The 15058-nt window shown below is 39.2% G+C and overlaps 1 protein-coding gene across 2 annotated transcripts in view; it reads right to left on the reverse strand.

Moving 5' to 3' along the window:
• LOC122537195 overlaps positions 1-15058 on the reverse strand; it is a 69178-nt gene that overhangs the window by 27147 nt on the left and 26973 nt on the right. The window contains exon 1 of one of the 2 annotated variants that reach the window (XM_043670208.1): positions 5938-6256. The exons of the other annotated variant lie outside the window; for it this stretch is intronic. The gene's annotated coding sequence lies outside the window, so the exon portion shown is untranslated. Of the gene's footprint in view, positions 1-5937; positions 6257-15058 lie in introns of those variants that run through there. 2 annotated transcript variants of the gene reach the window in all.

Here is a 15058-nt window from a genome sequence, read left to right on the forward strand (position 1 = left end):
AATTTCTATTCCCTATCCTTGTGTGTGTGTGTGTGCGTGCGTGTGTTTTATGTACGTATGATATAATATATATCATGTCGCTGGCCAAAAATTTGAAATATTTCTCATATAGTTGGGGATCTTTTGCCGAGTTTGTTCTTATGAAATTAAAATGCCAAAGTCTTCGAGATAAGAGTATCAACGAGGGTGATTAATAAAGAAATTGAAAGAAAGAAACGAAAGAGATCGTTACAAGGACTTTCAAATAAAATATCTCTGAAAAAATTTGGACTTGATCGTTTAAAACCGTTGGTGGTACTACTGTTAACTCTGTTAATTTGAACATTTGAATATTTTCTTTTTTAATTTCTTCTGAAGCTCACAGCGATTCCAAAATTTTTGATCGATAGTGTATGTCTGTACATAATTATACATGTATGTAGATAAGCAGTAGATTTCTCGATAGGATCTTAAGAAGACAATATAAATTATTTTTTATACAGGCTAGTCCGAATTCGTCCAAGCTGAAAATATACATGACAGAATATTATTCGAATACATAATTAAAGTATTTTCAATTTGACCTATACGTAATATAATCGCGCGTAATTGACTTGAAATTTAAACAAGTGATTGCAATAATTTCCCAACTTAAATCTGACATCGAGAAGTCACATGTAAGTATATTTAAAGAAAAAAAAGAAAAAACAGTTCCGTTTATCCACACAACATGCAAAAAGCAAATTTTTCAATAGTTCTAAAATAAAATCCGCATTTAGCCACACTGAAAAATCATCGTTTCGCAATTTCAATCCTTTTCTTACAAAAAACGTAAATCCTCGTTCCAAGTCTACCAACTGTCTCGCTTATACGTCGCGGTGCAAACATCTACACACACACGCGCCCGGTAGTTGTTTCACGGTTCCATTTTTCCGTTCCCCGGCGCTTTTTATTTTTTCTCGAGCTTTTCTTTAGCGCCCTTAACGAGCCTCGTACGTACCCGCGAAATTGAAATAAAAGCGGACGAACGAGTCCACGGTTTCCGCGCATAAAGCGGCTGATTTAACCGGACCCTCTCTCTCTTTCTCTCTCTCTCTCTCTCTCTCTCTCTCTCGCGTACGGAATTCATTTCTGTACAGGATGTATCTATGGGAAGCGGTCCTCGCGGTGGTTACCTGCCCGCTGCATCTATGAAGCATCGTGAAATTAGTTTGCGTCAGGAAAATAAAAGGGAAATATGACTGGGGATATTTAGTGGGTCGTGGATTAAGAGAAAACACACTGTCGGTATTCTCACTGTCTTCGTGGAATATTCCGACCGAGGAAATGTTAACCTCGCGTTCGAACGCTTCGAACAGAAAACCTATAGTCGTGTGGGAAGAAACGAGTTGAAACATGTAATACACAGATGTTTATGATACGCGTGTGTAAAGTTTATGTATTATAGTATAGATACTGTATCGAAGAGTTACCTAGAAATATAATTTAAGAAGTGAAGTGACAAACGACGTAAGCGTTTCGATTAAACTATGATTGAAACCATACTGTACAATATTTTTCTTTTACTATTTATTCTTTTTTTAGACTGAATGAAGATCCATGGCGTTCGAGTGATAAATGGTACAAATTAAAAATCTTTATTTACAGTGTGTTGATTCTACTTGGAAAAAAAAAACGATACTCTACCACTATAGTAAAATTTGTGAGTCAAGCCTCGTGTTTTGAATATGAAACTAATTAAACTTTATGGCACATTGGTAAATATACTTGTATGATTAATTGTTGAATGTAAACGTGGTTAAATACGTAGGCAGAGAGAGTAAACGATAGCTGTCCATCATAATCAGTAGAATCCCCTTATATGATGTTGCGGTGGTGCCATCAGAATCTTGCATTAGATCATCCCATAAACGAGCAATGTGACATTTTTATGAGATGACTATTATTAAAATGGTAGAACTCGTGACGATTTCTTTTATAAAGGAAGTGGAAAACTCACAACGTTCGAAATATTATTAAGACAAAGTATTTTAGAAATAACTGGTTTCTTGTTTTTTTTTTTTCTTTTTTGTTTCTACATTCGACACATAAATGTATCAAATAAATCAATAAGATGAAGCAATTCGCAACTCATCAGTCCAAATTTTCCATTCTTCGTTTATGAACATTGTAACAATTTTTTTACAGTAACACTGAGTAATGGTACCAATCAAAATTTGAATCTCATACTCATGCAATTACACGATGTGACGTGTAAGACCGCAACATCGGTTTCTGTTACTGTTTCGCGTCAACAATCTTTCCTCGATCCCCCGGAACAGAGACATCTGCCACGGCATGGAATTGCGCGAATTATGCGATCGAGAGTAATGGATATTCCACGTCGTGAAGCATCTGCGAGCGAGAAAGATGAGTGGATCCGACGCCGAGTGGATCGATGATCCATTAAGCGGTAACGATCATAAAGACACGAGTGTATAATGGAATCTTTGAAACGGCGCGGCCAGTGGCAAATGGGCCGTTTTCGCAGCGATAAAAGTGTCTCTTTATCCGGACGGTGGCGAACTTATTCCGATCTCGTGATCCTCGCGGCACGATCCGCCGGATTCGCCGACGCGTCTACGTGCACCGCCGCTCTGGTGTTTGCCCTGCTCCTTATGCTAAATCCTCCCGACGTGGATCGGGAAGGGATGACTGGATGGGAGTTCTTCTCGATCTTCTTCAGGCAGTTTCGCCGAACCGTCGGTGTTCGTCGTCGGGCGAAAGAAAAACGGGGAAAAAGAAAGGGAAACGAACACAGAAAGAGAGAGAGAGAGAGAGAGAGTTAGAAAGAGAGCCTCCGGTTAAGGAGTTGGAACGAAATTCCGAAAGTTGCTGCTCAGTGAAACAGGTCACGGAACGAGAGAGCCGTGCGTCGCTGAGGAACGGTGGCGGCGGTCTTTAAAAAGTTTTTCCCAGCTCCGTTGCGGCGAATCCCGCGTTGCGCTCGGGGGATGCCACTCGGATTCCCCGGGGATAAAACAAAGGATAATCAGGTCGCTTTTTATTCCCGGGACGGTCCGTGTCCGAGTAGTTGCGAAGCAGCCACCGGAATTACCGGCTCCCGACCCTTCTTTCCTTATCTTCGCCACTTCTAAGCTGCTGAAATTAGGCCACGTTAATCCTTCGATGGCTGGCCTTCGCTTCGGATCCCGAACGAAGTGGCAACTCGAACCCGGTTACACCAGAGAGAGTATCGCTCCTCTTCTTCATCGCATCCCTCACCCTGTCGCCAGACGTCTTCGTTAACGCATCCGTCTTTCGCCTTAAATAGACCACTTCTCGTTCATCGACGAAATTGGATTACGACGTGACGAGCCTCGCTTATGGTTTTTCAATGCACCCTGCTTCCCTTTGACCCCTCCTCTTCCTCCTCCTCCTACATTGCCGTTTGTCTACCGCGTTTCGCAGCTCTAGCGGTTGCTAGGTGGTTTTTCGTGTTGTATCGACTGAGAGTGAATAGAGCGGTTGAAACGGTGAAACGACGTGAATCCCACGAGCCGAGATCTTTCCGAGACAGCGGGAAGAAGGACGCGCATTGCTGTTAATTTTATTATGCAAGTATTATGTACATACCATTTATCTCTTGCAACAGTGTGGATTTCTAGCATCACCTTTGCAGATTTGGAATAACTTAAGTATATTATTAAGTATATTAAAATTTCATGTATATGTTATGTATTATATGTATATATTATGTATTATATAATATAATATCATAATGTGTCAGATTAGTTAAATTTATTTTTTTTTAACCAAGTTAATTATTTTCAATACGTCGCGATAAAAATAATCTCATATATAATTCATTAAAGAATTATATCAGTTACATGTAATTTAATGATAATTTTATATATATAATTCATTAAATTACATGTAACTGAAATAATCCTTTTACGCGATAACACTGCGAAAGATGAAATAAATTGATCCAACACTCGTAACGTACTTCATATGGAATTTATGTCCCTTTTCACTTTTTCCAGTTTTATATATAGTTTTTTTTTTTTTTTCCCACTTGCATCGTTCACTATTTCAACTCCTCGTACGATATATAGATACCTACCTACTCGATATCGTGAATAGTTATGTGTCTCGGTTATCAACGTAATACTTCAAATCAATGATACCTTTCCATCGAATTACAGTGTACATTTTGTAAATACACATTTTTTTGGCTGATTATTTGTAATTGAAATTGTTATCTTTATAAATTTTGAAAAATATACGCACTGGTTGCGACAATTTCCAGCTGTACGAGCAATCATTTGATATTGCTGGTTGCATAATTTTCGTTATTTGTGTATGGTTATTTGATATTGCTGTTTGTTACGGTATTTACAATATAATGGTCGATTATAGGTGCAATATTAACTGAAAACTTTACAACAGGTAATTTGTAGTTTAGTTTACAATTCAGACATTATTCTCTATAGAGAAGGGAACAATCGTGTTCCTAAATAATTTCAACGAAATATTATGATAATATAAATAGATAAAATTCCTAATAAATTTCATCATTTAACTTAATTGGCTTTCTACAATCATACCTAATTTATTTAATAAATTATTCATTCTCCTGTGGTTAATTAAAATAAGCTAAACATGAACGAACAATTTTTCCATCTAACGAAAGAGCTTGTAACCAGTTAATTGTTAAATTGAAGAATTGGAAAATTATTCCAGGGAATGTATTTAAGACGAGAAATTTAGCAATAGAATTAAAAAAAAAAATGATACTATCGAATATCACAATAAAAAATAATAAAATTTCAAATCAAATTAAAATTAGAACTATGCAATCAAATTAATTTATATTCCTGTCAAATCTTGTGACATTTTTCTTTATCACAACTCGATACAATTTCTCTTTGTGTCTGTATTAAAAAAAAACAAATAAAAAAAATAGGTAACCTACTTTTGAACTGGATTATTTTCACTTTTATCTCTACCTTTCCAACCTTCTCAGCGGATTTTAAGCGATTAAAACGTCGCGTCTGCACCGGAGGAAAGAGGAGAGCCTTCCTATTACTGTTCTTTCGCATAATTGTAATTGTCGCATGTACATCCTCCCTCCTCCCCGATTTTCAAGGAAACTTTCACGTACAAAGGAGATGCTAAGAACAAGGACAAGCTGTTTCGTATTCAGTACGCGTTATTAACGGACGTAAGTACGCCTTTAACGGCAGCTTTTTACATTACTATATTCAGCGCGCGATCTTAACAGTTCAACTATTCGACAAATTCTCGACATTGTGCCGGCAAGACCGTGTTCTGAATACAGCGAGACTTGTACTCGTTGATAAAAGGAAAGAAAGCTTCAATTTTTTTCTCGACTACTAACGCGTTCGAATATCAATCCGCGAAAGAAAAGATCCTTTCATACGTTCATTTCCTTCAATATTTTTACTATTATTCGACCACTTGTCGTATAGTTTATCGTTTCGGTAATATCACGATTTATCGAGAAATTCAATTTCAGTTTTTGAAAACTTTTGAATTTTAATATAATATAAAAATAGTCGCTGTTATTCAATCTTTTAGAAGCTAAACGATTGATCTGATTTGGATTCTTTTACGATTCATACTGTTGCAGGATTGCAACGTTTTCGTTAACCACAAAATTCTTCAATGTCGAATGTCAAACTTTAAAATGAGAAACTATTTATGAAAAGAAAAGTCTCGCGTGTCAGATCACTTTCTGAATGATTAAATATCAAAATATTAGAAATATAAAATCGCGTAAAGTACAAAATATCCAAAATATCAAGCATCCGTCGACAGTTTTTAACAATCTGTTTCCTTAGTCGTGTCTATGTGAAAATATAAATTTACGTAAGAATCGCTACTTACGATAATTTCGCAAGAGCGAAAGGCCGGAGTTCATAAAACATCATAAAGGAAGATAGTTTATCTCACCGGATACAGAATCTCCTCCCCCACGTGAGTTATTTTCGTGCAACGTTTTCGTTTTCTCGTTTCGTTCCATTCGGAAGGAGCTGTTTCGTCTGTCGTGAAATTTATGTTCTCGAAGAGGGAAAACAGCGGCGCCCGTATCCAGAAACAATAGCAACGCCGAGACGCGACGTGGCCGCGATGTTATGGTGGCCTAAGTAAGTACTCTGCCTGGAAAGTTTCGCCCCTCTAATGACGGCCAGATCTCGGACCTCTCGAGCCCGGGATCGCCCCGACCGTAATGATCGAACTTGCGATCCAATCCGCTGGAAGTTCAAACGGTCAATGTTACGGCCACCGGTTTCATACTGCTCGATACGTAAGATTTCCCTCGCACGCCGTCCAATAATCGTACAAAACTCCACTCCAAGACAATCTCAACGTGAGAGAGAGAGGAACCTCGCTCGAATGGGAACCGATAAACATTTGTAACAAAGATGAAGTTACAAAGTGAACCTCGCGTTTCATTGACTTCTCCAACAGTTACAGTTATATCCACGTTCAAACTGACACAAGTTAAATTGAAATTATTCGAAATAACCTTTATTGATACTTGCAGAACTTTCGTTGTATCAATGGCTGACTAATCCAAGTGAATTTCTAGTTTCGCGGCTTTTCCACATTTCAACCGGATTTTAACCAGTTTTGATTCCGTTTCTTTGGTGAAACATAAATAAAGAGAAATGCTGGCTCTCGTATTTCTCAATATGGCAGATGGACAGAACGTAGTCGTATAAAACGGAAGAGAGAGAAAGAGAGAGAGAGAGAGAGAGAGAGAGAGAGAGAGAATGTGTAACGAAATAACCAACATTTGTAAAAGCTAAATTAGAAATTTACTTTTCATCTAACGGTAAGTTGTATGTTAGTAAAATTTCCGTATATTTCGTAAGATACTGCATCTGCGATTTTTATTTTCAGAAACTCTTCACTTCGGTGACAGAATAAAATATAAAACCACTCTCCCCAGGGGGCAGAAACTTTTAACAGTCGTTGCAAAATCCTATTTTTCTGTTTCTTTTTTTTTTTTTTTTTTTTTTTAGAAGAGATTTTTGTTGAAACAGAGTCATAGTTTTTGAGAGGAATCGAGATATCGAAAGACATAGTTGTGAAACTTTCGAATCATAAAATGGAGTGATCTATTCCAACGTTCGACCATCAGAGACAGAGGTCTGTTTTCCTCATCGAGATGATGTCACCATCTGCTACGTGTTATTAATTTGCCGGAGATTAGATGCACACTCATTGCATTATGTTGCAGCACGCAATATTATAATACATAATATTTCTGCCGAGTTTGTTTTGCGCAAAAATGATTGCTCGGTGTAAGTTTTTTTGAAACTTTTTAATCTGCGATTTAATGAGAATTGGTTTGTTGAGTTCTGGTCGTTTCATTCGTTTCAATTATTTCTTTATTGAATTCCGCGATTGCAAACACAATTAAACGCACATGTGCACTTAATAATATACTGTTGATAGCTCGTTGATTGCAATGATTATATTCATCAACCGCAACATCGTTTACTGCCAGCGCATTAAATACCATTTAATTTATGGCGCATTAATTGCCGTTTTACAATCTACATTTAGATCCTTACGTACAGTTTCATGCATGTTAGTAAAAAATAAACGAGTTAACCGTTATGTTATTTATTTGCTGGAAATTTATTTGTTGGAAAATATTTCACTTTCAGAGCACGCGGAAGAGAAATTGCCGGCGAAAGATTTCATTGAGAAATAATTATAATTTTAATATACACACAAATAATATCGAACATTCGCTTTGACTCCCGCGAAATAATTTCCTGAAAATGCCCCTTCAACAGGAAATTATCTTTCATTGTAAAAGCGCCCCCATCGACGAAATGACAAAATCAACTGCACGCAATCTACTGAATATTAATGCAAGAATGAATTTCGTAATAATCAGACTTCGGATTTTTTCTACGTTTGTAGAAAATTTCAACTCGAAAAGACGCACAAAACGTCCAAAACGTACAGTGTATCCTCCACAATATTTATACCGGGTGAGATAATTTTCTAACTATCCTCTCAATTATACTCGTAAACGTGGTACAATAAATTTGCCTAAATATCCGTGTACTGGCTTCAATCAGGCGTACACACAAATTCCTGGCTGCTCCTAAACTTTCCGACGTATACTTTCGAGTCAATGGGGGCCTAACAAATAGAAGAGCACACTCCATCTGTTCATGAACCGCGCCGGGCAACGAAACGAAGCTCGTCCAGTTGAACAAATTTCCGTTTCCGTACAAGTGCGCGTAATTTGAATCTTTGAACGGTAATTGGATAGTTTGAGATACTGCCGGCCTCGGTCCAACAAGTTACTTAGTTTAACTACTTTATTGCCTGCGTGCACGGTCGCCGGCCAACGAACAGGGTTCGAACTCGTTCGATCGCGCCGCTTTTCGTCGCTTACATACAATTAGCCAGCCATCCTTCTAATTACAGCCACGAACGGCTTGGCCCCGGAACCTTCCTCCTTCTTCGTTCGAACGTTCGTTCGCACGATTTCTTTCTTTCTGGCAGTCGGCTTCCCGAGTTTTCCGAGCTCGAATGAAGTCTGGGGGAAGACCGGGGAGCTTGATGAAACAATCATGGCTTGGTTATCGAGCCACGATTGGAGAGACGATGAACAGGAGTTGGATATATTTATAGCGTGGCTATTGTGGTCTCTTAACGTTTTAAATGACTTGGAGAAAGATATTTGTGTGGTATGTTTCAGAGTGCTGGCACGATTCAGGGTGCTTTTGTACAGTTGAACTAAATGTTAATTTTTATTAATAATTGTTATTAATTGTTTATAACTGTATATATAATTGTAACTGATTGTTATTATAATTGTTTATAATTGTACATACAATTGTTACCAATTGTTATAATTTTTTTGAAAGGCACGAATTTATTTTGCGATTGTTTATAACTGTATATATAATTGTTACTAATTGTTATTATAACTGTTTATAATTGTACATATAATTGTTACCGATTGTTATTAATTTTTTGAAAGGCACGAGTTTATTTTGCGATTGTTTATAACTGTATATATAATTGTTACTAATTGTTATTATAATTGTTTATAATTGTACATATAATTGTTACCGATTGTTATTAATTTTTTGAAAGGCGCACGAGTTTATTTTTCGATTGTTTATAACTGTATATATAATTGTTACTAATTGTTATTATAACTGTTTATAATTGTACATATAATTGTTACCGATTGTTATTAATTTTTTGAAAGACACGAGTTTATTTTGCGATTGTTTATAACTGTATATATAATTGTTACCAATTGTTATTATAATTGTTTATAATTGTACATATAATTGTTACCAATTGTTATTAATTTTTTGAAAGGCACGAGTTTATTTTGCGATTGTTTATAACTGTATATATAATTGTTACCAATTGTTATTATAATTGTTTATAATTGTACATATAATTGTTACCAATTGTTATTATTTTTTTGAAAGGCACGAGTTTATTTTGCGAATAAATTTCACAAGCGATAACTTTATCGAACACGTTTGAATTTAAAAATCATTTTGACACCGAATGACATGTAAATTCATGACCATATAAATAACATGAAAATGAATTAAAAATGAAGGATCAAAGGCACGTGTGAAATAAATGGATTGGGAGAAAGGAACATTGACTTTTGACGTTGTTGATAATTGTTGAAATAATCAGTAACTGTAATAATTTAGTCGGAAATTGACTGCACATAGTTTGTAATGGTACTGAGTGAATATTACTTCTGCATAGTGAAAGTACAACAACTACACAACGTATCTCGTTTAGTTGTTATTTTTGAAGACACTAGATTTTAGCATCGATTTAACGGCGCATACTAATAAAAAGGCGTAGAGAAGAAAGTCGTCCAATTTCTCACATAAATTTAGAAACACTGCAATGTTTCATTTCACATAAAAACATCAACTTCACGTAACGCTCGCGCATTCAATAAACCCGAATGAGACTCGAAATAGGTCTCACGGTCTGAAAGGACAAGATTTACAAGAAACGAAGCACTCGATCTGCTAATTCCATTGGAACAATGAACTTTCTCCTAGCTAGACCGAGGAGATTGAAATACGCATCTTCGAATGAGCGTAACCTAGAGATGTGAGTGTCGACTAAAAATGGAAAACGTACGTAGGGTGACACGTACCGTACCATAAAGACAGAAAAGAGAGAGAGAAAAGAGAAAGCAGAGTGCAAGATTTCAGGCGCGGGATCGATCTGTTCGAGGAGCTGGGCGAAGGAACGGCAAAGTCGTACAGATGAGGTGAAGAGAGTGGAGGAGAAGGAGGGATGGGAGGGGAGGGGGGGGCGGCAGAGGATAATTTTAGCGGCAATTACGGATCCAATTGGAAGTTGAATAGACGAAAACGACCTTAGACGTCGTAAAAGAGACGACACGCTCGCTGGAAAACAAGGAGCGCGTACCGGCGCGGTGAATTAGAAAAGCTGCCGAATGAAATTCGACTGGAGACGAGGAAACGCCGGGTGGGAAGCTGGCTAGGGTCTCGGCTGCTGGCGATCTTCCTTTTCTCTTCTTTTCGTGGGCTTTCCTTTCATCTAACCCCGGCGGCGGATGGAGGCCGAGTGGTGGAGGGCCTTCAAATTGGATTAGGCTCGTTAGTTTCGTTATCTGTCATGTAAACACGCGACGTGCCTTCTTTTTCCGCTTCTTTTCTTTCGCGCGTTCGATCGTCGCCCAGAGCCGAGCCCTCTTCGCTCTTCCTTCCGGATTCCACCCCCCCCCCCCCTTCGACGCTCGCAAAACGCAACGACGTGGCACTGGCTGACGTTTGTTCCATTCCCCGGGACCGCGTGATTAACCGTATCAGGTGTACTTTGTAATTTGCGAAGAGTTTACGAAATTAGCGCGCATCTGCGCGCGCGCACAGATCGCAGGATGGGACTTTAGCGCCGAATTTACGGCCTGCCTGATAATTGAATGAGAGCGCTGGGTTCAACGGGACGGGCCAACTTGGAAATTGAGTTGGTTTCGGTTAATTATGGATATACACGTATCAATCGATTTTGTATTCATTAGCGTAATGAACGACAGAATTCTGTTAATGTGGTAGCCACCGCCAGCGGCCGGGCCGCGGGAAAGTACCGCTTCGTTAAAGTAACGGCCCGACTCGTTTAAATCCGATGTTTTTCCGTCCGGCCGGCTGTATTTAACCGAAGGAAAATCGAATCCGGCGTTTCGCCGCGTTATCAATTTAATGCGAAAAACGTTAAATCGTTCTCGGAGAATTGAATCCCGCTGATCCTGATGAACCACCTGATCTGATTGCCACGGGATTGCATTCGATCTGACCTAATCTGTGCCGTGGATTTCCGGTTTAGTAGTCGGGCGAGAGACCGTTATATTACACGCTGAATTGAAACTCCGACTTTCCAGCCTTGCAGCCTTCGTATCTGTGGATTATATCTCTTCGATCTCCCGTGAAAACGGGAGATCGCGATTTCGAACTGTGTACTAAAGCGTGCACGTGGCACGTGAAACGTGTATTGAGCAATTAAGGATCTCTGTTCTTGTATCTAATGTAATTGTACTTGTAATGTATTATAGTTACAATGTAATTGTACTCTGTTCTTTGTACTCTCTGTACAGTATTTAAGTTATAGATGAACGATTTTTGATGTGTGACAAAAATTTCCCTGCATTCGCTTTTGTCATCGTAAACTAACGCACTCGTGGGAAATATGGCGTTAGATCGAGATCAAAATTGCTTCATTTCTGCTAGCTGTCGAGAGAAGACATGGAATCTCACGTGTTCTATTCAAATACACGTGAATGCGTATGATAAAAATACACGAGTATCCGTGAATTACAAAAATTACATACAGATCCAGATTTGCTTGCCATACGTGCGCACTGTAATATTAATTTTTACGCAATTCGTGAATTAGAAAAATTACATAAATTGCGATTCAGATTCGTTTACTGCACGAGCACACGTGTATTTACGCCTCTATTCTTAATATTTTCATACTATAATATTAATTGTCACACAGTTTGTGAAACACAAGTACGTGAATTATAAAAATTACATAAATTGAGATCCGGATTTGTTTAACACACGCGTATTTACGCCTCTATTCTTAGTATTTTCATACTATAATATTAATTGTCACACAGTGACAATTGTGAAACGGAAGTACGTGAATTATAAAAATTACACAAATTGAGATCCAGATTCGTTTAACACACGTGTACACTGTAATACTAATTTTTACACGATTCTTAATAAAAAAATAAAAGTACGTGAATTACAAAAATCACATGAATTGAGATCCAGTTTGCCAGTATCTATTCGCAATACTTTTACATATATTAATTTCTACCCAATTTGTGAAACAGAAGTACGTGAATTGCAAAAATTACACAAACTGAGATCCAGATTCAACACGCTATCTAATATTAATTTCTACGCAATTCTTGCAACAAAAGTACGTGAATTACAAAGATTACACGAGAAAAACTAAGATCCAGATTCGGTTTACCACCATACGTGTACACGTTTACTCTCAATATCAATTTTCAGACAATTATTTCATCCACCACTCGTGTAACGCGCAATTGACCTGTCTCAACGTACAACGTAGTATCACCGCCGAACAACGACGTACCACGATTTCCTTTCGAACTTTGCACGATTTCCACCGGCACCGATTCGTTTCCCCCCGAACGATATCCTCGTCGCTCCAATCACGGTTGATTGCGTATTCTTGCACGGGACCGCGCGCGCCGCTGGATGTACGTCGTTATTTCGAATTAGCCCGGATACCTCGGCTGGAAGCCTGCTGGAAAAGCTCGTTCGCCGGCGATTTATCGAAATAGAACGAGCGTAACGAAGAGCCTTCCCCCCCCGGTTCTGGTTCTGGAGAGGGGAAATTGCCGCGAGTTCCTTGGCTCGACAATTTAAACCGTGCCCCGTAAATAACGGAATATCCGGAACAAGGGCGAGTGAAACGTTCGCCAAACTGGCTGCTGGTCGATCACTACGTACGTACATATGTACGTAGCTTTGGCTGCAGCCGAGCCAAAACTCCTCGATGACTCGGCCCGATATGCGGGCCCTCACTTTTATGTGTCCGATCGTTTTGTCCAATTTCGTATCCTCCGCGATTCCTTCATCCACGTTCCTTGCCTTTATACGTTCACGTTGTTGGCTTTTTGCTCTCTCTCTCTCTCTCTCTCTCTCTCTCTCTCTCTCTACAAGCTCGTGTCTCCTCTTTTCATTGTCCCCCTTTGTCCGGGAGCTTTTTGTTGCTCGTAGCATCTCCCAACATCGTCGAGCGCCGATTATATTGTCCCGCGATTTACTGACGCGACGCGACGCTCTCTTAGATACCTCTGTTATTTCGATTCTCTCTCCGTTCAACCCCGAAATCATTCCCGCTCGCTTTCGCGGATGCGAAAGCACCAACAGAGCCAAGAGAGCCACCGCTCTCGCTGTTCCCGTCGTTCCCGGGAATGAATGAACGCGCGCCGCGATCTTTGAACGCGCGTTTTGTTTGACTTTACGCGACACGTGTAGCCGTTTCGTAGAGAAATGCCTCGAGAGAGTGTGAGAGAAAGGGTGAAGGAGAAAGGGGCCAGGTATTCCGCCTGTCTGGCAAGCCTGGCCTCTGCTTTCCTGGAATTTGTTAACTTATTGGCGGATCTCTTGGCAGTGGTATTTTTCGTATAACTGATATTAACGTAGGAAATTCTTGGAAATTGCTGCATAATTTCGCGCAGGCAGTAAACCCCGATCGGGACACGCCTGATTGTTGTTATTCCGCTGTATAACACGTGGGAAATTGTTCGTTAATTAAATCACACCGTTAGCGATAGTCGAGGACAAATTACAGGCCGCGATTGCCCGTATAAATTTCATTGAAACGGCGATCGAGCTTCAGGAAAATTCGCAATGAACGCGTATCAACGATTTATCGTTAAAGAAAGTACGAAAATAAGGTTGCTTATGATACGAAGGGTAAAGCACATATAGAGGGTGGGTGCGAAATCGTCGTACAATCAGACATTCTACGTAAAAAGAATAAGGAAAAAATGTGATGTATAATTTTTTCATCCAAGGCTTCGTTTCCGAGAAAATCGAACCTGAAGTTTATTACTTTACAAGTACTGTTGGAAATTTTGTCCTCGTTGTTGCATGCATAATACTACGATTTTTCACCCACCCTGTATATATCGCGCGTATATAAAAGAGCAAACAATTTGGCAGAGAGGTCTGCTTTTTCAGACACACGCTTGGAGGGGGAAGAAGGAAGAGAGGTGAATCTATGAATTCCCTTTTCCTATCAGAGGGAAAACCGTGGCGAAATAATTAATATTTTTAATGAACGCGAGCAAACCATGCGAAAAAATGCTCGTTACGCCGGAAAAAATCTGTAATTATCTCGAGCGGAGGAGGCCTTTCCTTTTCCTCGTTCGATTCGACAAAGGGCGAATTACAGTTTTGCCGAAAGAAAGAAAAAAAAAGATACAAAAGAGAGAGAGAGAGAGAGAGAGAGAGAGAGGAAGGAGAAGGGGCGAGAAGAGAAAAAGTACACGAGCTCTTCCCAATTACGCGAGAAAATCTCTATTGTTGGGAAAATATCGAGAGAGAGGCGCGCGTTCCTCTTCCCTGGGGCTCAGGCAAGTAGTTCCAATTGATTCTATTAAACAATATGCGCGCTCTTTGTCGGCCTCGTTGTTATCGGATTTTCGCCCGCATTCTAATGAGGAACTGAATATTAAGGTTGCTTTGAAAGTCAAGTGTATCGCTCCAGTCCCGCTCCGATCAATTAATCGAATCGCGGTAAACGCACGGCCAAAGAACTCTTGCTTTCGACTGCTGACGCGGGGAGCTGGCTTTTGTAAAATTCATTCGATGCCCGATAGAAAATAATGGAATCAATTAAACGACAAATAGAATGGGCGAGAAAGAGGGAGAGAGAGAGAGAGAGAGAGAAGATGAAAACGTTAGGTCCTTGCTAGGGATGGGATCAAGTGCAACGTGTGTTACGAATTCGAGTCAAGTTCGATATCAAA

The sequence above is a fragment of the Frieseomelitta varia genome, unplaced genomic scaffold (genome assembly GCF_011392965.1).
Source record: "Frieseomelitta varia isolate USP_RPSP 00005682 unplaced genomic scaffold, Fvar_1.2 scaffold_891, whole genome shotgun sequence".
In the NCBI taxonomy this organism is placed as follows: Eukaryota; Metazoa; Arthropoda; class Insecta; order Hymenoptera; family Apidae; genus Frieseomelitta; species Frieseomelitta varia.